The 26,347-nt window shown below is 40.2% G+C and overlaps 1 protein-coding gene across 1 annotated transcript in view; it reads left to right on the plus strand.

Moving 5' to 3' along the window:
• The window catches only part of LOC132357542 (membrane-bound transcription factor site-2 protease), a 55,240-nt gene extending 45,901 nt beyond the window's left edge, over positions 1–9,339 (plus strand). Inside the window, exons 12-15 of the transcript XR_009500235.1 lie at positions 6,830–6,972; positions 7,601–7,637; positions 8,351–8,412; positions 9,212–9,339. The gene's annotated coding sequence lies outside the window, so the exon portion shown is untranslated. The remainder of the gene's footprint in view (positions 1–6,829; positions 6,973–7,600; positions 7,638–8,350; positions 8,413–9,211) is intronic.
• Positions 9,340–26,347: the final 17,008 nt, after the last annotated feature.

Genomic DNA, 26,347 nt, shown 5'->3' on the forward strand with positions numbered 1-26,347 from the left:
AAAAATTTAACTTTTTCTATTCATAATAAATGATCAGTTTAAAAGAAGTTGGTTAAGTGTGCTTTTTTCCCCCCCATTTAAAATGCTTCTGAGATCATTGTAGTTGGTTTTTTAACTTGCCATATTTTAGAGTATGACTCTTGTAAGTATGCTACTCTAGTAGATGCTTATTGGATTAAAAATGTCCCATTTTTTCTTGCTCATCCTCATTCTGCTGTCACTAGAACTGATACATATATTCTTTCCTTCATTTAAGAAATATTTATTGCATACCTACTATGTTCTGGGCAGTGTTCTGGGCTCTGGGGATGCTGCAGTAAGTAAGACAATTTTTCTCTTTTGTATTTTGAAAGAAAAAAATGCCATTTATTTTTAAAGCAGTAAGTATATGCTGACTACTACTAAGTGTTGTAGGCATGGGGTGGCAAGAGATTAAAGGTTAGCAGAGGGACTTCCCTGGTGGCGCAGTGGTTAAGAACCTGCCTGCCAATGCGGGGGACACGGGTTCGAGCCCTGGTCCAGGAAGATCCCACATGCCACGGAGCAACTAAGCCCGTGAGCCACAACTACTGAGCCTGCGCTCTAGAGCCCGCGAACCACAACTACTGAAGCCCACAGGCCCTAGAGCCTGCGCGCCGCAACAAGAGAAGCCACCGCGATGAGAAGCCTGCACACTGCAACGAAGAGTAGACACCACTCGCCACGACTACAGAGAAAGCCCACGCACAGCAACAAAGACCCAGTGCAGCCAAAAAAAAAAAAAAACGAAGGTTAGCAGAGGCCAAGTCTTACAAATATGATAAGGAGACTGTGGACTTTACTCTTATCAAAAATGGGAAGTTATTGAAAGTTTCAAGCAAGAGAGTGCCATAATCAGAATTACATTTTGTATGGATCACCTTGGCTGAGGGTAAAGCATGGATTGGAGGGAAGCAAGTCTGTAGGCAACAAAATTGGTTAGGAGACTATTTCAGTAATCTCAGCAAGAGATGATGATGATATAGAAGAGAATGGTGGCACGGGACTTCCCTGGCGGTCCAGTGGTTAAGACTCCGTGCTTCCACTGCAGGGGGCGCGGTTCGATCCCTGGTTGGAGAACTAGGATCCTGCATGCTGCACAGCATGGCCAAAAAATTAAAAAATAATATAAAATAAAAGAAAGAGAGAATGGAATGGTGGCCGTAAAGATCAAAAGAGAGAAGAAGACCAACTCAAAAGTAGGATCCACTATATTTGATGGTTACACATAGTTTAGGTTCAGGAGGGAGTCAAGAGGACTTCACATTTCTGGCTTGGATAATTAAATGATGGCAGTGCCATTAACAGAGCTAGGGAGCATCAGAAAATGCACAGTTCAATTTGGAACTCTTGAGTCTGAATGCCTGAGAGGACTTCAAGTGGGCCACCGGGCATACAGGTCTGGAACTCAAAAGAAATTAGTTGGAGATACCATGCAAACCAAATATGTAATTGAACCCATGGGAGTGGATAGATAGTCCAGGGAGAATGTAGAAAAAGGAAAAGGGAAGAGAAGGTGTCCTAGAATGGAGCTCTCAGGAACACCAGCATTTAGGTAAGAAGGGTACAAGGAAGAGGAAACAGAAGGAGCTTCAGAAAAATTAGTAAGAAAATCATAAGTGAGAGTTTGGTATTAGAGAAACAAAAGGAAGAGCATGTGTCAAGAAGGAGGTGTCAATAATATGAGCTGTGGTTGAGAGGCTGCAAGATGTCCATGGGATTAGCAGGAGTTCATAGATGATCTTAAGAGAGCAGCACCAGTACAGCAGGGGAAGCTGAGCCAGGTTGTAGTGAATGGAGGAATTGTGGGGACGGGGGGAAAGGGGGGGGGGGGCGTGCAGATAGAGACTGCAAGTGCAGAAAATGCCCTCATGAAGTTCCATTTGGAAGGGGTGGGGAGAAAGAGTGAAGGGACTAGGTGAAGGATGTAGGGGAAAGTTTTTAGTGTTACTGTCGTTGCTTTAGCAATGGGAAGTCCATGAGGCATGTTTTTGGTGCTAATGGGAAGAACCCTAGAGAAAGAAAGACCATCAAGGGAGGAGATGGGATCCAGAGCACAAGCAAAGCAGCAAGAGGGATGCCTTTCTAAGAGGAGAGAAAGAGGAAACACGGATTCAGGTGTGGTTATCTGTGGGTTTGATGGAGAACCTCAGTTGAAGTTCTCCATCAAACATCAACTGAGTCTTAAGTGTCTAGAACAGTGCTTGGCACGGAGTAGGCACTCTAGAAATCTTTGTTGAGTAAGATAGTCGTCACATAGCTGCAAGAAGCAGCCTAGCCAATCCCACTTCTAGGTAGGACCTGCCAGCAGAGGCACTTGAGGAACAGGCACACAGTGCTCAGCTCTGGGATAACAGCGCTGAATTTCGTGATTTCAAGAATGTTTTCTGTTTACCAAAATTCTCAGGAAACACAAGGCTGAGGTACAGAAGTCGAAGAGGTCCAGAATAAGGCATTGTGGCATAAAAATGATTTTGAGCGGAAGGCATTTGAGTTCCTAAAACCCTCTCTCTGCCTAAAAGCAGAGCCTCCCAGAAGAGCTCAATTATCATAAAGTGCCTCCCCAGGTGCACCTCTAATCTTCTCAAACGTTGTCACAAAACTACCCTATCTCCTACCTATACTCCTAAGGGCCCATTTATCTTTCCAAAAAGTCATTTGTTTTTCCTAAGTGCCCTTTCTCCCCTGCTTCTAAGAAGTCATTTGTTCTTCTAGAAGTGCCCCTCCGCCCCTTCCCATCCCCCATTAAGATGTTAGATAAGCCCTAAGTTCCAGCTGCCTCCTTGAGTCACATTTCTTGGTGAACCCCTGTGTTATATATGTAATTAAATCTGGTGTGTTTTTTTTCTCTTGCTAATCTGTCTTTTGTCAGTTTAATTTGTAGGCCCCAAATCATTAACCTAAGAGGGGAGAGGAAAAACTGTTTTCTCTCTGACAGAGTAAAGGGGCATTATCCTCTCAGATGGTTGAGAGAGAGAGAGAGAGGGAGATGATAAAGCAAATATGGCAGAATATTAACAATTATTGAATCTGGAAGAAGGGTATGAGGCAGTTCTTTGTACTCTTCTTGAGACTTTTGTATGAAATTATTTCAAAATAAAATGGTTTTTTAGAAAAGAACCAGCTTCTGCATTTATTGATCATCTCTGCTTTTTTATTTTCTATTATCATCTATTTCCAATATCGACACCTTTTTATTTCACAACTTCCTATGAGTGGAAAAAATGAGGAATTTGAAATATGGAGCTACTTTGAGGTTTGGGCAAATTATATCTCTGTGTTTTAATTCCTTCTTTTTGAGGATAATACCTTCAAAAATGTTGCTATGTAAACTGAGATAGGCACAGAGTAGGCACACAATAAATGTTATTCTCTACCCTTCCAGTACCAGTTCAAATCTCATTGCCCTTATGAAACCTCCCCTCATCACCCCCACGATAACAACGTATTTTGTATCACACCATACGTTTAGCTAAGTGGCTAAATTTCATACATTACCTCTTTGATTTCTCCTTTACAATCATTTTCTCTGCCTTATAGGTTGGGACATTTAATGAAGCTAAATGACTTGGCTAGATATGGGGCTAATCCAAAATATATAGACAGTTCATACAACTCAACATCAGAAAACAAACAACCCAATCAAAAAATGGGCAGAAGACCCGAATAGACATTTTTTGAAAGAAGACATACAGATGGCCGACAGGCACATGAGAAAATGCTCAACATCGCTAATCGTTGGAGAAATGCAAATCCAAACCACAATGAAATATCACCTCACACCTGTCAGAATGGCTATCATCAAAAAGACCACAAATAACAAATGTTGGTGAGGATGTGGAGAAAAGGGAACCCTTATACACTGTTGGTGGAAATATAAAATTGGTGCAGCCACTGCTGAAAACGGTATGAAGTTTCCTCAAAAAAGCTAAAAATAGAAACACCATATGATCCAGCAATTCCATTCCTGGGTATATATCCGAAGAAAATGAAAACACTAATTCAAAGAGATATTATACATGCACCCCGATGTTCTTAGCAGGATTATTTACAATAGCCAAGATATGGAAGCAACCTAAGTGTCCATCAACAGATGAATGGGTAAAGAATGTATATTTATATAAATACACACTGGAATTCTACTCGGCCATTAAAAAGAACAAAATTTTGCCATTTACAACAGGGATGGACTTGGAGGGTTTTATGCTAAGTGAAATAAGTCAGAAAGACAAATACCGTATGAAGTCACTTATATGTGGAATCTAAAAAATAAACGAGTGAATATAATAAAAAAGAAACAGACAACACATGAATGTATATAACAAAACAGAAACTGACTCACATATATAGAGAACAAACTAGTGGTTACCAGTGGGGAGAGGGAAAGGGAAGGGGCAAGTTAAGGGTAGGGAATTAAGAGGTACAAACTACTATGTGTAAAACAGATAAGCTACAAGGATATATTGTATAGCACAGGGAATATAGCCAATATTTTATAATAACTATAAATGGAGTATAACCTTTAAAAATTGTGAATCACTATGTTATACACCTGAAACTTATATAATGTAAATCAACTATATCTCAATAAAAAAAGAATGAATAATAAAGAAAAATAAATACATAAATGATTTGGCTAAGATCACACGGTCGGTAGAAGTGCAAAGATGAGAACTCAGAGTTTTTTTAGCCCCAAGTCTTGTGTTCTTTATGTTACACCATAATTTGATATTTCTCCTTCTCGAATGGTTATTTTTTTTTAGTTATGGTAACATATACATAACATGAAATTTACCATTCTAATCATTTTAAGTGTACAGCTCAGTGTCACTGAGTGCATTCACATTGTGCAACCATCACCACCATCCTCTCCAGGACTCTTCATATTATAAGACTGAAACTGTATCCCCCAGCCCCTGGCAACCACCATTTTACTTCCTGTCTCTATGAGTTTGACAACTCTAGGTACCTCATATAAGTGGAATCATACAGTACTTGTCCTTTTGTGACTGGGTTATTTAACTTGGCATGTCTTCAAGGTTCGTCCATGTTGTAAGATGTGTCCTTCTCAGATTTTAAAAACATTTGTGCTCATGACATTCACCTATGCTCTCATGTATCCTATTTCCCTTCCTGGTTTATAAACTCCTTGAGAGCTGTGATCCTGTACTTACTCTTGGTATGCCCACACTCATAGTGCCTAGTTTATAGTAATACTCAACAAGTTCTCTTGAGTGGATAGATACAGGCCACTGTAAAGCAGAAAATGATCCCCTCTTATACTTGTACATTCCACTTTCACTCCGACTCTCAGGTATTGGAGACAAGGAGGTGGATGAGCATAATTGTTCTCTCTACCATTGCAGTGGGAGTCAGACATAACTTAAGATGTTTCCCCAGGTTGGAAGTATGGCAGGCATGTGAATTTTAGGCATGTAGCTCCCTGCTCACTGTAAAAAAAATATACATGCAATATTCTTTAAAGAAAAGAAAAGATCTTGTCTTTTAGTAATATGAGGTGAGGGAGAGTCTGGTAATTTTTTTTCCTCCTCTGAGAAAAATGAAAGTGACTAGTCACATGGTAAGAATGAACTTCTCAGATGATTGGTCATTAATCTTTGGTGTCATCTGAGTATACTGGAGATGCATTTGCCTTGTCATGCTATTTGATTATTAAATAGTTCAAATAAACATTAAAGAATAAAAAAGGAGAAATGGAACAAGAAACATTTGGGGTCCAGGTTTAGCTCAGCCACCCACTAGTGACTGTCAGAAGGTAAAGACTTTCAAGACCCTTCTCACAAGTATGCCGGGCCTCCACCTCTATGAAGCAGCAGAGCTTCAAGGTCAAACCTGGCTTCAGAGCCCAGTGGGAAATGTGGCCAGGTCAGGGGCAGCCCCAGGAAGCCCACAGGTCTTCATCGCCTCATCTGGCAGGAGCTGCTGCTGGACCACATGCCACCAGTCCCACTCCTGAAGCAGAATGTTCAAGGAGTGTGTCTGAAAAGCAGAAGGTACCTACTTCCAGGGAGAAAAGCTATGCTTCAACCAGCCTAAGTCTACTTCAAACAAGGGCATCCAGAAGAGATGCAACCTGAGGGATTCACTCAAGTGTTTTCGAGCCAGGACCTCTAGCACACTTTGGAGGGTGGTTGGTATGAAGTAACTGGATGCAACCTGAGAAGCAAAGCGGTTGAAGATACTAAATGATTTCCCTTTGTATGTCGGCGAAAACAACATTAGCACATTTTTTGAACATGCAAGCTCTGTGGAAATAAGGCAACACACAGGATTTCAAAGGATCTCCCTGACTAAAGGGAAATCAGCAGGCTTTTATTTTAGTAACCTACTGTAACCTTCACCTACTTGCGATTGTTACGTAGTATAAAATATTTCTCATAGTGAAGTGGGTTACATTGTTAATTTTCAAATCAAAACAAGAAATATAGAAAAGAGGTAACTATTCAGAATGCTCATAGAACTTGGTAACACCACAGGTTTTTAAATTGAGGGACGTTCTCCGAAAATACGAGTTGGCGTACACTTCTGGTTGCCTGCCCAAAAGCCAATCCTCTGTCACTTTTCTCTTCTGGCAGGGTCTGCTTCCCACAATAGAGGCTAAAATTGCCAGGTACTCTCTCTCCCGCTCTCACTTCAGGTAGGGCTGGCCATATGGCCCAGGTCTGGTCAATGAGCGTTTCAGCAGCACTCTCTCTAAAGGTTTCTAAAAAGATTTTCCATACTGATGAAAGCAAGATATTTATTCAAGGAGAACTTTCTTTCCCACTGCTTCCTTCCTGTCATTTCATAGGCTGTGGAGGCCATACTGCAGCCATTAAGCGATAGACAAAAGTGAACGTGCTGAGGATGGCAACAAAAATGGATGGAAAGAGTCTGGGTCACTGATGACACTGTTTAGCCTCGGACAACCATCTACCTCTAAACTTCTTGTAGGTAAGACAAAACTTCCTGTTACCTATGCCACTTTAAGTTGGATATTGTTATTCACAGCTGAAAGCATCTTAACTGATCCAAGGAGATTTTAAATACAGTCCAGGAGGAAACTATTTTACACCAAATATTTACTAATTTTCCCTCAGATATTAGGAGGGCATATTACTGAACGCAAGTACATAAGAAAATCTTTATAACATTAAGATAAATGGACGCTCCCAAGGTAGAGCCCTGAAGATTGCCCTAGAATGTCTCAGGCACTGTAGTGTCAGAAAGAGTTGTTCATAACATATGAGGGAAGACATACTACAACAGTGAAAATATGTATTAGGAAAATTTTTTGGCCACGTTTATTGGCACAAGTATTAGAATACAATCCAAAATTAACTGGTTTAAATTTTAAGGGCAAAGATAAGACTGCCAATCTTAATTAGTCAAGGATTTTCTTATGGATTCAAATCTGTCATTTATTCTGATTGTAATGAGGTTTTTAAATTGTCCAGTTTGAAATGCCACATAAATCATCCAGATTGAAAGTAGAATTAATAAATAAAGCAGCTTAGAAGTTGTTTCTGTAATATCTTAGAAAACCTAGATATCTGACCTTGTATTTTTCTTAATAAAACAGGAAAAGCCATCGACTGATAAAGTATTGTCGTTCACAGGTAATTACGTAATGAACAAATCCATTGTTTTTATCGAGTTTGCTAGAAAACTATCTTCATTAACATTTAGATTTACTGTAATTTATATGGAACCCACACATTTGATATGTAGATTTGGAACACTTTATACTTAGCAATTGATGTCCATTTTCCTTTTCCATTTATTTTGCTAAGATAAGACATATATTTTTCTCAAAATGCATCAAATCAAGTTGAAAAAATGAAATTAATATAAAAATATCTGTTAAAGGATGTGTCCAAGCTCTCCATCTTTTGCCATCTGTTACTCATCTGGACATGATCAGAGCTTATCAAATACAATTAATATACCATATGTACCACACAAGTGATTCTCAACTGGGATGATTGTGTCCTCCAGGGGATATTTGGCAATGTCTGGAGACACTTTTGATTGTCACAACTGGGGAATTGGCAGGGTGCCAGTGGCATCTAGTGGGTAGAGGCCAGGGATGCTGCTAAATACCCCACAATGCACAAAACAGCCCCCCAAAACAAAGAATGATCTCCAAAGTATCAATAGTTCCAGGTTTGAGAAACTCTGGTCTACACCAAGCACCCTGATGTTTAAAATACAGCACAAACTGGTTCTGAAACCTAGTCCACCTAAAACTGAGTTCCTCTGCCGAGTTTATGATTAACTTTTCTATCCAAAACTTTATTCCCTTTCTTGTCCGACACCTGTTCCCCTCAAGATTGAGGAGTATCAAAGAAGAAGGGGATTAAAACCAAGCAGGACCCTGCAAGACCCTGCCAGGTACAAAGCCTTTCTGTGTCCCCTCTTTCTTCTTTGTACGAAAACGGCTTCAGCGTCCCAGAACTTCTCTGAGTTCCGAAGGGTCGATTCAAACTAACTAGGGAAGTGAGGGAATGCAGAAACAAAGGAAAAGGAAGAAACAAACTCGGACTTTTTCATTTACTTTGGCCTCAGTGTACATTGGGCACATGAACTTGGGTTCGACAACAGTTCTTTGTTCATTAGAATTCCTATAGAGGAAAGAATAGATAATTATCATTTTAAAATCATCTCAACATTTTCTCAGGGGAAGGCTGGATTCTTACAAACTGTAAAACAGTAGGTTAACATCCAGCTTGTATGTATTGTGTGTTTTGTATGAGAAACTCCTTTTGATGTTATATTTTCTTTCATGCAAAGACAAAACTGATAAAACGAAACAACAAGCCCAAAATGGAGTCATTTGCCTCCACAACAGCAAACCAAGACTTACTTGCAGTTTCAACCTCTCCCAGGAATGTGACCTTTAAGCAGACAATCTGAAATTTCTTGATCAACACTAGTGAGGTCATCTGCATGACACAGACCCCTGCTGTTCCCTTCCCCCAAGAAAGTATGGTCTCGCCTGAAACAATCCTTTCTTTTCTTTTGCTAATACCTTTTTGCTCCACCCTCCTTCTGCCTATAAAAACCTTGCATTTTGTACAGCGCTTCACAATACCCTTCTGTTTACTAGATGGAATGCTACCTGATTCAAGAATCATTGAATAGGGCCAATTAGATCTTCAAACTTACTTGGTTTAATTTTGTTTTTTAATAGATTTGTTGGCAGTGGTGGGATCCAAAGCAAACTTATGATGGCATTCGGGGACAACAAGAAACACAGGCATGGTGCCCCACAAGCCCTTTTGAGTTCACTGTTGTTCCCGCCGTTTCTGAAGGCCATTGGTAAGTTCCTCTCAATTTGAGCTCCACTCTCTTTGCATTCAAGCTCCCAAACCAACTGGCTTTCCTTTTCCGGGCAGGTCAGCTTGAGCTGGTAGACGATTCTGCCCAGAGCTCAACTGAGGAGGCAGATAGTTCTGCCCAGAGCCAAGCCCCTAGCCTTTCTGATCACAATTCCCAAGTTTTTTAATGGAAAACCCCAGCCCTTGATTCAGTTCCCAGATTCCACATTTGGCACTGTTGGCAGCTGCAGTTCTCCATTTTGTTTGGAATCAGTCCTCAGTCCCCATTGTTTCAGGTTTGCTGGTTCAATCCTTCCCCCATTCAAGGGTCCACAGGAATTGTTGGTCGTGTGCACTAGGCCATCTTTCAGCCAGGACACAGTAACATCTCTTGGTTACTGCCAATATCTTCATGTATTTGTTTGACTTATTTTTTGTAGACAAAGGCTAACTGCTAATGGGATCCTTTACATCCAACGAGTTGAACGTTCCACTCTAAAATAAGCACACCTGCTTATTATATGTTTGAGAACTGTGATTCTGGAAGCTGTAGATAGTTACAAAAATGGTAATATCTTGCTAAGCTTGTTCTGTGTCCTAAGAGCTTAGCTTGGTAGCTGAAAGGGTAGGGGCTCCAAAATATGCCCAGCATAGAAATGGGGGTTAAACTCCATTTGCAGCCGGGAACCTACCGACCTGCTGCCAGCCCTCAGGGAGATTACAATGACCGTTATGAGGAATGTTCCAAATAGATAAGATCCTTTTTAATGTGACTTAAAAACAAGGGCTCCCAAATCAAACTAGCAGAATGGAATACCGATTTTGATTTTGATTAGCATGCAGGAGGCTCCAAAACTTTTCAAAATTCCAAACTTGCTTTGTTGAAAGATTCATGGCAAAAGGCTAATGAAAAATTAAAGACACAAAAGGTATTTAAAACAATACCTAGGCCTCCTACATTTCACCCTCCTAGGATTCATTATCAAATCACTGGCCCAAAAATTGATGTCTCCATTGCAATCAACTGGGGACACTGGAAGACAGATTGTCCTCAAAAGCCCTATGTGAATTCTTCAACATCAACTCCAATGCACCTGTATGGACTCCTCCTAGAATTGATGAAACTCAGGAATTTTTGGTAAACTGCTACATTATTCTCTTAAGCAGCAAGGGGAAACTAAAATTAAAATTAATGGGATTGTTTAATACTGCCAGAAATACTGTTTATCCAACCTGAAATCTGATAAGATATTTGAAAGGATTTAATAACTATATGATCAGAAATTTGGCCAAATCAGAAGCTGATATTCAGAGGCTGATAGGAATTTTTTTTTTTTTAAATGCTTTCTCTCCTTAGCTAAAATAAAACCGTGTACCCAGAAGGAAAGATGCAAATTGGAGAAAAGTTGTAAGTAGTTGTAAGAACAGGTCAGCCTCTTTATGATTTAGGCTGCAATCCTAAAGTTTAAAGTTTACCTGCTGTTTTTTTCTTGCCAATCCCCCAGACCTCACGTATTCCTCTCAAAATGCTTGAAAAGATCAGGACATTGGAAACAGAATCGTCCTGAGCTTACTCTATGCCTTTGTGATATAGATTTTCTACCCCCATCTTCTCCAGCACCTAAGAGCCATTCTTTGAAATGCAAACTTTAGGAAGAAGTTTCCCATCAAAAGAAAAAAAAAAAAGAAAAAGGGGTATTTTGTAATTGGGCTAATGAAAAATCTTACAAATCTTCTCCACAGATGTTAGTAACTGTAAGTTCTCTGTTTGCATCTGTCTGTATATATGTTGTATGTGTATGTGTGTATATATATACACATATATGTATATATATTAAATGTATGATGTTTTCCTACCTCTTGATGGTATTGCCAAAATTAATTTGTAAAAGAGCTCTATTTAGTTGGTTTGAAGGCAAGCACTTGCAAGGATGGGGCATTAACAGAAACTAACCCTAATGCTTTTCTTTCTTTTTTTTTTTTTTTAAATAAAGGATTTTTAAAAAATATTTATTTTTTAAAAAAAATTATTTATTTATTTATTTGGCTGTGCTGGGTCTTAGTTGCGGTTTGCAGGACATTCATTGCTACGTTCAGGATCTTCGTTGCGGCATGTGGGATCTTTAGCTGTGGCATGTGGGATCTTAGTTGCAGCGTGTGGGATCTAGTTCCTGACCAGGGATCGAACCTGGGCCCTCTGCATTGGGAGTGCGGAGTCTTAGCCACTGGACCACCAGGGAAGTCCCCCAGATGCTTTTCAAGTTCAAGTAATCTGGGATAATCTTCAGTAAATAAAAGGTAGTTTAAGTTCATTGGTTTAGTTAAGACATGTCTTTAAAGTTATCAACACTGAATATAAGGCAGATAACCAACTTTTATTCTACCTGTTCTTACTACTCAAATAAGTCCATGTTATCTCTGTTATGGGATTTGTCAACAAAAATAACTTAGAATGATGGCTGATTTTTGTCCAATGTCTCATGAAGTTTTGGTGGGTAATCTAAACATAGTTGTTGGGAGTGTTACCCGAAAAACTGGGTTCATCTCTTGGTGGGTGTTGAGCCAAAGACATAACCAAGCCAAAGAGCAGGAAAAGGAAGGATTTATTACTTGCAGCAAGTAAGGAGAACCCCGAGGATCTTTCCCAAAGCAGAGTCTCCCCAAACACCAAAATTGGGGAAGTTTTAAGCTAAGAGTACATGCATATTCATGAAGGGGCTTGAGCAGGGGAGAATTCAACATAGAATTGGGACAAAGGTTAACAGAGTCCAAGCTTTAGTTAAGTCATGAAGGTCAGAAAAGGTCAACATCATGATCCCATAGGTTCTAGTTTATCTGGTGGTTCAGTGCTTCATGTTAGTCATTACCATTGAAACAAAACTGGGAGTCTTTACAATTAATTATTTTTGGCTGCGTTGGGTCTCCGTTGCTGCGCACGGGCTTTTTCTCTAGTTGTGGCGAGCGGGGGCTACTCTTCCTTGTGGTGCGCTGGCTTCTCATTGCTGTGGCTTCTCTTGTTGCAGAGCATGAGCTCTAGGCGCGCGGGCTTCAGTAGTTGTGGCTCGTGGGCTCTAGAGCACAGGCTCAGTAGTTGTGGTGCACGGGCTTAGTTGCTCCGCGGCATGTGGGATCTTCCCAGACCAGGGCTCGAACCGTGTCCCCTGCATTGGCAGGAGGATTGGCAGGGGAACCGTGTCCCCTGCATTGCACCACCAGGGAAGCCCTTTACAATTGATTTCTTATCGTTGTTATTGTTTCCTCTCCTGCCTGATAACAGTTTGTTCTTCTGTTCCCTTAAGATCATTATTACTGAGACCTGTTCAAGGACAAGCATTGTGGCCAGGCTTAGATCACAGAATGGCTTAGGTAAAAATGGCTTCTCTTTTGTCAAGAAAGCCATGCCTGGTTCTCTTTTTCTGTGGACCCCCTACCCTATCTGCTTACAGTATTAAATGATTTAGATAAATGTAAGTAGGATAAGAGTTTATAGATAAACTTTTTAGAAACAGTTATATTTTAAGTATACTTAAAATTAGCTTCCAAAATCTTTTTGGTAACTTGAACCTTTTCAGTTTTGCTAAGTTAAAATAACTGATAGAAATTTATTAATTATCTAGATCATTTCCAAATAAGATAGAATAGTCAAACATTAATTACTGAACATAGGTGTATCCACTTTTGGCTTCCTATTGCAGAAAAACTAAAGATAAAATTGGGTCTGTTTGTAAACATATTTGGTGCAAAGCTGAGAAATTTTCTGTGAGAAAGCACATTATAAAAAGTATTTATAAGTTTACCAATCTTTGTTTTTTCTTCTGTTTATAGAAAAAAAAGAAAAAAGAAAAGAAATACTTCTATAAGTTTACCAGTCTTCAGAATGGTAACGTAAAAGATGGTTCATAATTGCTTACTTAGTTTTTGCTAGAAATTAAGGTTTCTAAGAATTCTAATTAATATATGTAATTAAAACTATTAGAAATAATAAGGGAAACAACTCTGTATGCAAGGAAAGTAGTATGTGTTTTTGGTTACAAAAAAATATGTGGAATAATTTTGTTAAGGGAAATGAGAATAATTTTGTTTAAACTAGAACTTCTGGTTATGAAGGGCAAACTAAATGTATACAAAAAGTTGTAGAGAGAGAGGAAAAGAGAGAATTTTACCTTGTGTAATCAAGGTGGCTAAAACAGAATAGATATATATGAGTGCTAAAAATAAGCTTTCATATCAGTAATATTCTCATGTAAAACTAAAACCTGGTTTTCTTTCATCTGATAAAAGGACAAAGTTTTATTGGATTGTTGGTCTGCTCTTAATAAGAAATTGTAAAGACACAGACACAGAGAATGGACTTGAAGACATGGGGAGTGGGAAGGGTAAGTTGGGACGAAGTGAGAGAGTGGCATGGACACATATACACTACCAAATGTAAAATAGATAGCTAGTGGGAAGCAGCCGCATAGCACAGGGAGATCAGCTCGGTGTTTTGTGTCCACCTAGAGGGGTGGGATAGGGAGGGTGGGAGGGAGATGCAAGAGGGAGGAGATATGGGGATATATGTATATGTATAGCTGATTCACTTTGTTATACAGCAGAAACTAACACACCATTGTAAAGCAATTATACTCCAATAAAGAAAAAAAAAAGAAACTGTAAACAAAGGTTTTTGTTACCTTTTAAGTGATCTGCCTAGAAAACAAAGGTTCTATGTTTTATCAGAATGATTTCCTGTGTTTGCTGTGTTCATCAGCTTTTTGATTACTTAGGAAAACCGAGTCCTAGGTTTTGCTAATAGGTAATTAAGTATCAAGTTTCATAATGATCTGTGATCCTATTTAGGCAAGTGTTCTAAAACTTTTTTTTAATATTTTTGATAAACTTCCCCAAATCAAATTCCAAATGAAGTCTTTTGACCACAAACCAACTTTGAAAATTTCCAGAGGGCCCCTGGAATATTCCAAAAGATTTGTTAAACTAGTTAGGCTCATTTGATGTGTTAAACTGCATGGGAAGCATTGTCAAATAAGAAGTAGTACTAAGCCTATTTTATGTTGTATAGGGATATCAGTGTTCTAGAAATTTTGTGAAATTCTTAGAAATATGATATATCCTGGTATGATGTCAGTTGTAATCCTAGTTATTATATTAAAATGTTGTAGGATGTCCTCTGGGACCCCAATCAGAAATGAACAACAAGTAAATGATCTTCTTACTGCTATTCTCTTACCTTCTGAAATTGCTGCTATCAAAATTGAGGCTCACACTAAAAGGACTGAACCTCATTATCAGGGAAATGCCATAGCTGACTTTCATGCAAAGGCAACAGCAACAGAATCTAAAAAGGTTTTGGCATGTGTGGATGAAGTCCATTCTCCTTCTACAAAAAAATGACCCCTCATTGACAGACTTTTGCCATCCTGATGTCCTTGTAATGACAGCAGTCTGCTCCTGAATCAGAGAAATTAAGATGAGTTAACAGGGGCTTCCCTGGTGGCACAGCAGTTAAGAATCCACCTGCCAATGCAGGTGACACGGGTTCGAGCCCTGGTCTGGGAAGATCCCACATGCTGTGGAACAGCTAAGCCCATGCGCCACAACTGCTGAGCCTGCGCTCTAGAGCCCACGTGCCACAACTAATGAAGCCCACACGCCTAGAGCCCATGCTCTGCAACAAGAGGAGCCACCACAATGAGAAGCCTGTGCACCGCAACGAAGAGTAGCCCCTGCTCGCCGCAACTAGAGAAAACCTGTGCGCAGCAATGAAGACCCAACACAGCCAAAAATAAATAAATTAAACTAAATTTTAAAAAGATGGGGGCTTCCCTGGTGTTGCAGTGGTTAAGAATCCGCCTGCCAATGCAGGGGACATGGGTTCAAGCACTGGTCCAGGAAGATCCCACATGCCGCAGAGCAACTAAGCCCATGCGCCACAACTACTGAGCCTGCGCTTTAGAGCCCACAAGCCACAACTGCTGAGCCCGCGTGCTGCAACTACTGAAGCCTGCGCTCCTAGAGCCCGTGCTCTGCAACAAGAGAAGCCACCGCAATGAGAAGCCCGCACACTGCAACGAAGAGTAGCCCCCGCTCACCGCAACTAGGGAAAGCCCGTGTGCAGCAACGAAGACCCAACGCAGCCAAAAATAAAAATAAATAAAATAAATAAATTTATTAAAAAAAAAAGATGGGTGAACAATAGCTGTAAATTAAACAAACAGGGCTATGGGAAACCAAAGACAGCCACTTGGTTCCTCCCGGCTCCCTAGCAAATCCAATTTTTTGGTTTTTGCATTCTTTCACCCACCATAGTGCATTTAAGAAAAACTATTTTTGTCCCTACAGGCTTCAGACCTCCTCCCTCTAGACCCTTTGAACACCTGCAACTGGACTTCTTTCAACTGTCACTTAGCATGGGTTACCAATATGTTCTTGTTATTGTATGCATGTTTTCTGGATGGGTTAAAGCTTCTCACTTGCTGCAAGGCTGGTGCTCTGACAGTGGCAAAGAAACTGTTAAAAAATGTGTTTGCCACTTGGGGTATACCTTCCACAGTCTCCAGTGATAAAGGCACCCACTACACTGAGCAAATCATACAAGCCTTAACAAGCACCTTGCAAACTTCTTGGAATTATCACTGTCCCTGTCACCTGCAATTATCAGGTAAGGTCAACAGAGCTAATGCAAAAGCTGGATTCAAGCAGAACAAGAATTAATAACATGGGACTGATGAGGATGATTATAATTTTTATGACTTTGTGTTTAAAATATTGCTGGTTCTTTAATGTTTTTTCCAAGTTTAAAGATATATTTTCTCTTAAGCTACTCAGCAATTTGGTAAGATATACTTTTCTAAGCCAAGATGAAACATTTACTTTTTCTCCTTACCTGGTCCCTCCAGCATTCAGAAACTCTCGATGAGTATTCTTATTTTCATATAATAAGACACAATAGCACACAATTGAAAACAGTACGCAGACTTTGACTACAATGGTATTGCAGGTAAAGTGTGAGACTCCTTATGAAAAGTTCCAACGAAGTCATCTTAAAAAGAACTTAAATGGTCAGTACTTTTCTTTACTTTTTTAATTAATTAACTAATTAATTAATTAATTTTTGTCTTCATTGGGTCTTCGTTCCTGCACATGGGCTTTCTCTAGTTGCAGCGAGCGGGAGCTAGTCTTTGTTGTGGTGTGCAGGCTTCTCATCGCAGTGGCTTCTCTTGTTGCGGAGCACGGGCTCTAGGCGCGTTGGCTTCAGTAGTTGTGGCGTGCGGGCTCAGTAGTTGTGGCTCGCAGGCTCTAGAGCATAGGCTCAGTAGTTGCGGTGCACGGGCTTAGTTGCTCCGCGGCATGTGGGATCTTCCCGGACCAGGGCTTGAACCCGTGTCCCCTGCATTGGCAGGTGGATTCTTAACCACCGCGCCACCAGGGAAGTCCATCAGTCACTTTTCTTGCTTACGTTACTTACATAAATAATCAGGCAAAGTTTAATAAAAGCAAATTACTTTTACAGTGATTATCTTTGGTAAAAAATGGGGGTAATTGTAGGAAGAAAAATCATGTTTATACCTTTGTAGATATTAGATTCCTCTGGGTTATCTAACTGTGCCCTTAACTGTGCTAAAAAGGACCTACCAGGAGACATTCATGATTCAGGAATCATTTCCTTTGGCGAGCCCTACTTCCCTGGTTAGGAGTAAATATAAATGAGACTATGATTGGAAGTCTCTCTTTAACTCTTGAAAGTATTGTAGAATCCACGGCTAAAGCACTAGCTTTCCAACAAATTCCTTAGGCTCTCTGGCCAAGATTGTTTTTGATAATAGGATAGCCCTTGATTATCTTTTAGCTAAACAAGGTGTCTGTGCTGTGGCCAAAATTGTTATCCCCAGACTGAGTTCACCTCTTGGTGGGTGTTGACCCAAAAAAACACAACCAAGTCAAAGATACAGGAGAAGGAAGTGACACCGAAAATTCAGCCTCTGTGCACTGGTGCCAAATCAAATCTCGGAGACAGAGTTTTGGGTGAAGTAGAAAAGAATAACTTTATTGCTTTGCCAGGCAAAGGGAGAAACAGTGGGCTAATGCCCTCAAAACTATGTGTCCCAAGGAGTTCCCTGGTGGTCCAGTGGTTAGGACTTAGCACTTTCACTGCCATGGGCCCAGGTTCAATCCCTGGTGGGCAAACGAAGATCCTGCAAGCCTTGCAGCAGGACCAAAATGAAAAGTAAACAAGCAAACAAAGACTCTGTGTCCCAACCTGGGTGATTTGGTGAGGAGTTTTATAGCAATGGTTCAGGGCAAGGTTGCTGATAAGGATCAGGGTGTGTGCAGGGACTGCATTCCTTTAATCTGGCCTCAGGTGGTCTCCTGATGAGCTTCTGTTGTTCTCGAGGTTATCAAACTGTGACCTTCTCTCTGGAATGAAGAATGTTTCATCAAGTAGTTAACATCTTCCATTTGTTAGGGGTTTTAGTTCTGCAGAAGAGCTCAAAGATATTGTTATGTGTATCCCTTGAGGTGGAACCAGAACCTGCCCCAAGGCTGAACTCCTGTTTCTTTACTGCTCCTCCCTTGTCTCTGCATTCCCTCTCTTCACTGATTAGCAAATGTTTGAACCTGCCCTTTGGAACCCAGGGAAGGTCACGGAAGCTGAAGACTATTCCCTATAAACAAGAAACAGGGGACACAGAAAGGCTTCCATGCCTAGAAGCCGCACAGGGTCCTGCTCTGTTCCAGAAAGATTTATTGCAGCAAGTAAGGAAAACACTGGGCATCCTTCCCAAAGCAGTGTCTCCCCCAGACACCAAAATTGGGGAAGTTTTAAGCTAAGGGTACATGCATATTCGTGAAGGGGCTTGAGCAGAGGAGAATTCAGCATAGAATTGGGGCAAAGGTCAACAGAGTCTAAGCTTTGTTGATTTAAGTCACGAGGGTCAGAAAAGGTCAATTTATTTAATCCTCCACCTGGGTGGGGGCCTTAGTTTCCACAGAACTCAAAGATATGTATCAGATTGTTATGTATATCCCTTGAGGGGGAATTAGGACTCTGTTTTATGGCTGAACCATTGTTTCTTGACTGATTTTCCTTTGTGCCTGCATTCCCTTACTTCCCTTAAGATCATTAATTACTGAGACCTGTTCAAGGACAACCATTGTGGCCAGGCTTAGATATCAAAATGCTTAGGCCAGAAATGTTTCTTTTATGTCAAGAAAGCCATGCCTGGTTCTCTTTCTCCAGGTACCCCCTACCATAACGGCTTACATCTTGTCCACTGAAAAAAGAATTGCACAACCTGAAAGTTGAGAATTATGTTTTATTCTGTGGACTTTCTAAGGACTTAAGCCCAGAAGACAGCCTCTCAGTACTGAGGGACTGCTCCAAAGAGGTAAGGGAGCAACCAGGATATATAGGAATTTTTGCAATAAAAACCGGGTAGTTGGAACATCAAAAGATGACTGTTAATTAAGGAAAACCACACATCCCCAGTTAACGAATTTAGCGTTTTTCTATTTATGGGAAGATGCAAGAGTATGGGCTCTTTGAAATCATTCCTTTGGTATACACCTTAACTATCTAGGGCTAGTATCTTACTTTTCTCCATCCTGAATCCTCTGAGGGCACACAGTCCAAGTGGCTGCAGTGGCTGATGGCTGGATGGCCTCAACATTCTTTGTTTACTGATAAGGCAGGCAACATTCTTTGTCCACAACCTGGATCAGTATTTCTGGGGAAGTTGAAATTCAGTTATGTAAGATCACTGAACAAGCCATGTGGCTTAAAATGGGGTCCTTCAATGGGGTCTTTCTTTGGTTTGGGTCTTGGGGATGTGGGTAAAAAATGTTGTCCGCCATCTCAGCAAACAAAGGATGTTGCGGCCATCAAGCTGTCAGCCACTGCCACCACCCCTGAAGGTGAGCCTGGGGGATCTCAGGATGGAGGCCAACAGGATGCCTGCTGCCAGGCCCTCAGCCACTGCAGCCACCCCCAGCAGTGTGCCCTGAGGGGACTCAGGATGGGAAAGCACAGGATACTGGCCCCAGATAGCTGAGGCGCATAGCAAAGGAAGGATTTCAGTGAGCCCAGACTCTTGCATCTTCCCATACAAAGAAAAGCCCTAAATTCGTTAACTTGGAATGTGTGGTTTTCTTTAATTAGCAGTCATCTTTTAATGTCCTGACTACCTGGGTTTTGTCACAAAACTCCTATATCTCCTGGCTCCTCCTTACCTCTTCGGGGCAGTCCCTCAGAGCTATCTAAGAGGCTACCTCTAGGGCTTGAGTCCTCAGAAAGTCCACCAAATTAAACATAATTCTCAACTTTTAGCTTGTGCATTTTTTTTTTTTTTCAGTCAAGAGAGACTCCAAAGTGTACTCCTAATATAGGGAATTATCCTGCTTATAGTTATCATAATGTTTTCCCTAGCATTGTATCCTCTCAAAAGCTTTAAATGCATGTTCACAGCCACTAACCACCAGGCAAATGATCTCCCTAAAGACAGGACTGTCAAAAAGGGAATGAAGAGAATGACAGATTTAAGGATTATGAACCTGGGACTGTGACCTGTGACTGTCACGGGGATTAAACAAAAAGTCATGACCTGTGGATACCACACCAAGGATCAACAAAGCTGTGGGAACTACAGAGCAGTAGCTGAGAGTGGTGCTAATGCCTTAAACTTTTATCACATCTCTCCATTAGGGTGAGTTGGATCAGAAGGGAATTGTTAAAAAGAAATAACAAGCCCAAAATGGAATCATTTGCCCCCAGGGATAACAGCAAACCAAGACTTACTTGCAGTTTCAACCACTTCCAGGAATGTGACCTTTAAGTAGACAATCTGAAATTTCTTGATCAACACTAGTGAGGTAGGTAATCTGCACGATAAAGACCCCTGCTGTTCCCTTCCCCCCAAAAAGAAGATGGCCTGGCCTGAAACGATCCTTTCTTTGCTTTTGCCAATGCCTTCTTGCCCCACCCGCCTCTACCTATAAAAACCTTCCATTTTGTACAACCCTTCACAATACCCTTCTGTTTACTAGATGGGATGCTGCCAGATTCATGAATCATTGAGCACAGTCAATTAGATCTTCAAATTTACTCAGTTGAATTTTGTTTTTTAACAGAACTTAGATGAAGCCTTTCCTCCTGGAACCCCCTCTCTAAAAATATTGTTTTTTATCTAGTCTTTCCGGAGGTGAACCTGAACTTGACTAGCATGGCAAAGGGTCCTCCCCAAGGTATGGACTATACATATGAGTTCCATGTAAATTATATGGCTATAAGAAAGTCACTTAAAAAAAAAAAAAAAGAAAGAAAGTCACTTAAAAAACTCTTGTGCCTCAGTATTTCCCTATCCATAGAATAGGTACCTACTTTTTGCTTAGAGATAATGTGAGAACATTTCACTTGAAAAGAAAGTTACCATCCAAATCTAAGATCTGAAATAAGAGAGAAGGTAAAGAACACCAAGTGCATGTTAACCTTCCTGGTGTTTATGATTTAAATGTCTTTATTTATTTATTTATTTGGTTGCACTGGGTCTTAGTTGTGGCAGGCGGGCTCCCTAGTTGCGGCTTGCAGGCTCCCTAGTTGTGGCATGCCAACTCTTAGTTGTGGCATGCATGTGGGATCTAGTTCCCGGATCAGGAGCGTGGAGTCTTAACCACTGCGCCACCAGGGAAGTCCCTAAATGTCTTTTTTTTTGAATTGAGAGTTGGCAACCCTTTTTCATGTCTTTGAAAGTCTGACCTGGAACACAGAAAAGGAAATTTGTTTTCTTTTTGAAGATCTCTAAGGAAGATTGTTCTGCAGTCTATCAGGCTGTTCTAACATCTAGCCTATAATTTATCATGATAAGACATGACACATTACAATGTAGATTGATATAACTAGTTTGGAAAGCAATTTACAATATTTATCAACTAACCTCAAAAATGTTCATGGCCTTGTTAGTGCAAGTTCGTGTGCCCGACACACAGGGAGGCCAAACAAACTGAAACGTCAGAGTTTGGAGCAGAGAAAGGTTTATTGCAGGGCCATACAAGGAGACAGGTGGCTCATGCCCTAAAATGCCCTGAGCTCCTCAAAGAGTTTCAGCAAAGCATTTTTAAAAGCCAGGTGAGGGAATTCCCTGGTGGTCCAGAGGTTAGAGCTCTGAGCTCTCACTGCTGAGGGCCCGGGTTCGATCCCTGGTCAGGGAACTAAGATCCCACAAGCCGCACTGCGCAGCCAAATAAAGAAAAAAAGCCGGGGAGGGGGGTACGTCACAGGGTACATGATCAGATCGTGCACAGTCCTCTGACTGGCTGATGGTGAGGGAACAGGTGGTGTCACAGGGGTTCACATTATCAGTTCTTAGGCTCCAGGAGGCCTGGGCCCATGTGCTCATGGTCAGCAAGTAGTTAACATCTTCCGTTTGGTGGGGGGTTTTCACATCTGCAAAACAACTCAGGAAATTTGCATCACCTACTATTATCTAGGTACTTCAGAGAGGAGCTAAAGCAGAAGGTATGGGGGAAAGCCTGTGGGATGGCCCCATAGGGTCCTGCTCGGTTATAGCCTTTCAGGCAATAACTCCTTTTCTGGGAATTTATCCTAAGTACACACTAGGCTTTCTACAAAGAGATGTTCCTAAAAGTGTGATTTACCCCAGTGAATACATGGAAACTACCTAATTGCCCAACAACCAAAATAGTGGACTGGATAGATTAAATTGATTAATGACTCAGCGTTATATTCCCATAAAGCTATAAAAAATTGTTTTACAGAACACATGTGATAACGTTGGGAGATATTTTCGTTAAAAAAGAGAACAGGTACAGCAACATGGATGGATCTAGAGGTTGTCATACTGAGTGAATTAAGTCAGACACAGAAAGACAAATATCATATGATATTGCTTATATGTGGAATCTTAAAAGAAAAGGGTACAAATGAACTTATTTACAAAACAGAAGTAGAGTCATGGATGTAGAAAACAAACTTATGGTTACCAGGGGGTGGGGGGGGAGGGATAAATTGGAAGATTGGGATTGACATATACACACTACTATATATAAAATATATAACTAATAAGAACCTGCTGAATAGCACAGGGAACTCTTCTCAATACACTGTAATGACCCATATGGGAAAAGAATCTAAAAAAGAGTGGATATATGTATATGTATAACTGATTCACTTTTGCTGTACCCCTGAAACTAACACAACATTGTAAATCAACTATACTCCAATAAAAATTTAAAAACAAACAAACAAAAAACCAAAGCTGTTAAAAAAAAAAGAGAGAGAGAACAGGATATGAAACTTTGTTCACTGCATGACTGTAATAGCATAAGAAAAGAAATTAAGCAAAATCCTATAAGATGGTATAATCAAAGCTGCTTACCCATGGTTAGGACTCCGTGCTTCCACTGCAGGGGGCACGGGTTCAATCCCTGGTCGGGGAAATAAGATTTTGCAAACTGTGTGACGCAGCCAAAAAAAAAAAAAAAAAAACAGCTGCTTGCCCAGAAATTCCACTTCTAAGAGATGACCCTAGGGAAATGATTGGCTATAATAAAATTAATCACCATGCAAAAAAAGTAGAAACAACTTTAATGGTTTTTTAGTAAAAAATTGGAAACAACTCAAATGTCCAACAACTCAAACATAAAGGATTAGGGAAGTCAACTATGGTATAAATATACAATAGAAAAATGAACAGCCAATAAAATGATGTAGAAACATGTCTATTGACTTGACAACATGTTCACAATATATTAAGTGAAAAAAATGCAGGTTAAAAAAAGTGCATACATTAAAACATCCCTTAAAAGAATAGGAAGAGATAAAAATGTTTATATGCATGAATATAAGTCTGTAAGGATAGTCTCCCCAAAGAAGACTGGTTATCTTTTTTTTTTTTTTTGGCTGGTTATCTTTGAGTGGTGGGATTAGAGGGTGATGTTTTGAAAATTTTGCTTATATGTATTTTTCATATTCCTATAGTAAATCTGTAATCACAGTGGTTGTACTTCTGGCACCTGCTACTGGAGTCTGTGGCCGACTTGATCTCGTTAAGTACAGGAATTGAAGAAAGTGCACAGATGTGTCAGGTGGAGACCAGAAATCACAAGAGAATAGGACATGCTCTTTGTGAAATCAAAAAGCAGCAATGCATTTGGTTTTTGTTTTGTTTTGTTTTGTTAATTTTTGAATTTTATTTTATTATACAGCAAGTTCTTATTAGTTATCCATTTTATACATATTAGTGTATATATGTCAATCCCAATCGCCCAATTCATCACACCACCACCAATGCATTTGTTAATTGTATATGACAGAAAGAGGCTAGAAGAGCATGCAATACATACATAGGGGGCAGCCTTTCAAATTTGCTCAAGATTACTCAACTAGGTTAAAAATGTAGCTTATTTCTCTAAGTCTGCTCTGATTTACCTGACAAGCTCCCCTCCTCTAGGTAGAAGCAGGGAGGGAGGAATAAGATCAAGTCCAATTTATTAACCTCAATTCAATCCCATAATTTATAATGCCTTTGTAGGTAAACAGTCTCTACTTGGATGATTCAGTTAAGTGCTCAACCGGTAAGAGTTCCGCCCCTCCCTCTGCTCCCCTCATAGAAGGCATCCGGGTGTGTGAGGGAGGGATGTGGTTTCCTTGACCTCAAAATGGCAAAGGGCAGATGTTAATACTGCCAAAGAAACGTAGGATCCAGACCCCACGCCTCTTCCTGTCCTCTGCTTGCCCAGCAACCTAGCTAACATACCTCCTGCCCTAGTACTTCAACCTGGAACAAGGAGATCAGGACAGTTGCTCCCTGTGATCTCCCTCCCAGGCTCCTCTCCCCCCTTTTTTTCCCCTACAAGTGAGTCCAGAAGGATTGAGGGGATGCTTTTCCCCTCTCTTCTTTACAGCCTGGGGTGGGGGGGGCCTTCCTTCTATTCTGCACACAGAGCCTATGCATTAAAAAGGAAGCTTTGTTATTTAGAAATCCCTTTCTTCAAAAAGCCTGGGTTTTATGTACATTGTCTTACTAAAAAGAGGTCAAGAAAATCAACTTTGAAATTCAAAGCTGATGAATGGCCTCTCTGTTCTGGGCAGCACCTGTCTGTCCTTTCTTTCCTGGGACAATAAGCTTGATGACTCTGTCAGACGGCTACCAGGAAATAGGATTTAAAGGGGGGAATCAAAATGCATTGGTTTAATTCTTATAAAATGTGTTGCCTAGAGAGGTGAAATTAGATGAACTAAAGCGATGAGATTCATTTTCTTGGATGTCTTGTGAGATCCATCTCTTATCTTCATAGAGACAAAGTGTAATTTAAAAAAAAATTTTTTTTAAGGTTTTTAAAAAACATAAACAAAACTCTGATGAAAATATGGAGTGAATACTTGTCACAGGTTTTATGCATTAATGGGGGAGCCAGCAGGATGGTAAATCTGGTACAAAAGAGAATTCAGGAGACAGAGATTTATATGTTCAAAAAGGAAAAGAATGCTGAAATAAGTTTGCTAAATTAGAAGCAAAACAGGGCAATAAAACCATAATCTTTGGGGCTATCACTTCTGCACAGAAATCTTTTGCATCTCTACTGGACAAAAATCTACAAGTTAACTGTCTGAGCCTTAATCAAGCCACAGGGCATTCCCACGGAGAACTGAATGCTTGGGTGGGCCTGTTAGATAAAGGCCCTTAAATAAAGCTTCAGTCCCACATTGAAAGGACAAGCAGTCATCCTTTTGCCTTGTTTCCAAATGTTAGGTAATTTTTTCTTAACATAGTCAAACACTACATACACCCCATCCACCTTAACAGACACGAACCCAGTCTGGTGACAGCTGCTGGAACAAAGAGCCATGAATGAATTTATAAAGAGCCTACAGAAATAGAAGATAGGCATTTAAAGCAAGTCTGGGTTTCTGCTTTAGAGACACAAATGAATAGGTATCTTTAAAAACATAGAATTGTGATGTTGCTCCAAACTTACAGTTTTACAGATATTTTATTACTCACAAATTACCCTTTCTGTTTTTAGATTCATATCTAGATTGACTTAATTAGGCCCAAATGATTCCATTAAAAGCAGATTAATCTGGTTAAATGAAACCATAAGGGCATGTGATAATTTTCAGTCATCTTGCATTATGTAGGTCACCACAGCCCATGAAATGTATGCTAGTCTATTAGGTTACTGAAGTGACAAACATTATTTCATGGATAAGGCATATTCAGAGTTGGCTTAACTTTAAGGAATTTAGCCCAGTTCACATTTAACCCACTCTCCAACTGATAGTAGTTTCCAAAATAGTTCTGAATTTTAAAAAGCTCATAACAGCTCATTTGTAATACCATCCTCCTTATTTAGATGGTTTTTGAAGTATCCTCTTGGTTAAAGAGAAATAAAAGAAAACGAATATTATAAAAGAACAAAGCCTGCTCTGAGTAGCAGTCTCCCCATGGAATTTCATTTTCTGAGAGTAAGATCATCTGATTAAAAAGCTCAAATTCTCTGAAACTTTCTATTGAAGTCTATGGTATGTAACATGAGCACATTTCCATAGTAAGGTTATTCAGTTGTGGAAAATACAAGAACTCACATAAACATTTTCCTTTAAAAGTTGAAGAAATCTGAGACACCGCATGTTGGTGCAGAAATGAGAAATCTAAAGGTGTTGCTCACTGACTGTTTGGCTGTGTTTTTTAATTTTTGTTTGTTTGTTTTCCTGCAAGAAAGCAAAAACAAGCATTTGGGAAAGCATTGTAGCCCAGAAGTATGACCAAAACTAAGAAATTTAAGTAACTGTCACAGAAACATGGCAACATAGATTCTGCTGGCTAACCCGAACAGATAATCAATCATGTTCCTGACAGTGTGGAATGCAGATTCGCCTGCTATTTGCAGAGACTTTAGCATTCAGGCGGAGAGCTTTCTTGAATACTGGAGCCTGGAGTGGTCTGAGAAATTCTAAGTCAGTGATTCCAAAATCTACAGATTTCTTGGACCAG

This window comes from Balaenoptera ricei, chromosome X (assembly GCF_028023285.1).
Source record: "Balaenoptera ricei isolate mBalRic1 chromosome X, mBalRic1.hap2, whole genome shotgun sequence".
NCBI classification, from domain to species: domain Eukaryota; kingdom Metazoa; phylum Chordata; class Mammalia; order Artiodactyla; family Balaenopteridae; genus Balaenoptera; species Balaenoptera ricei.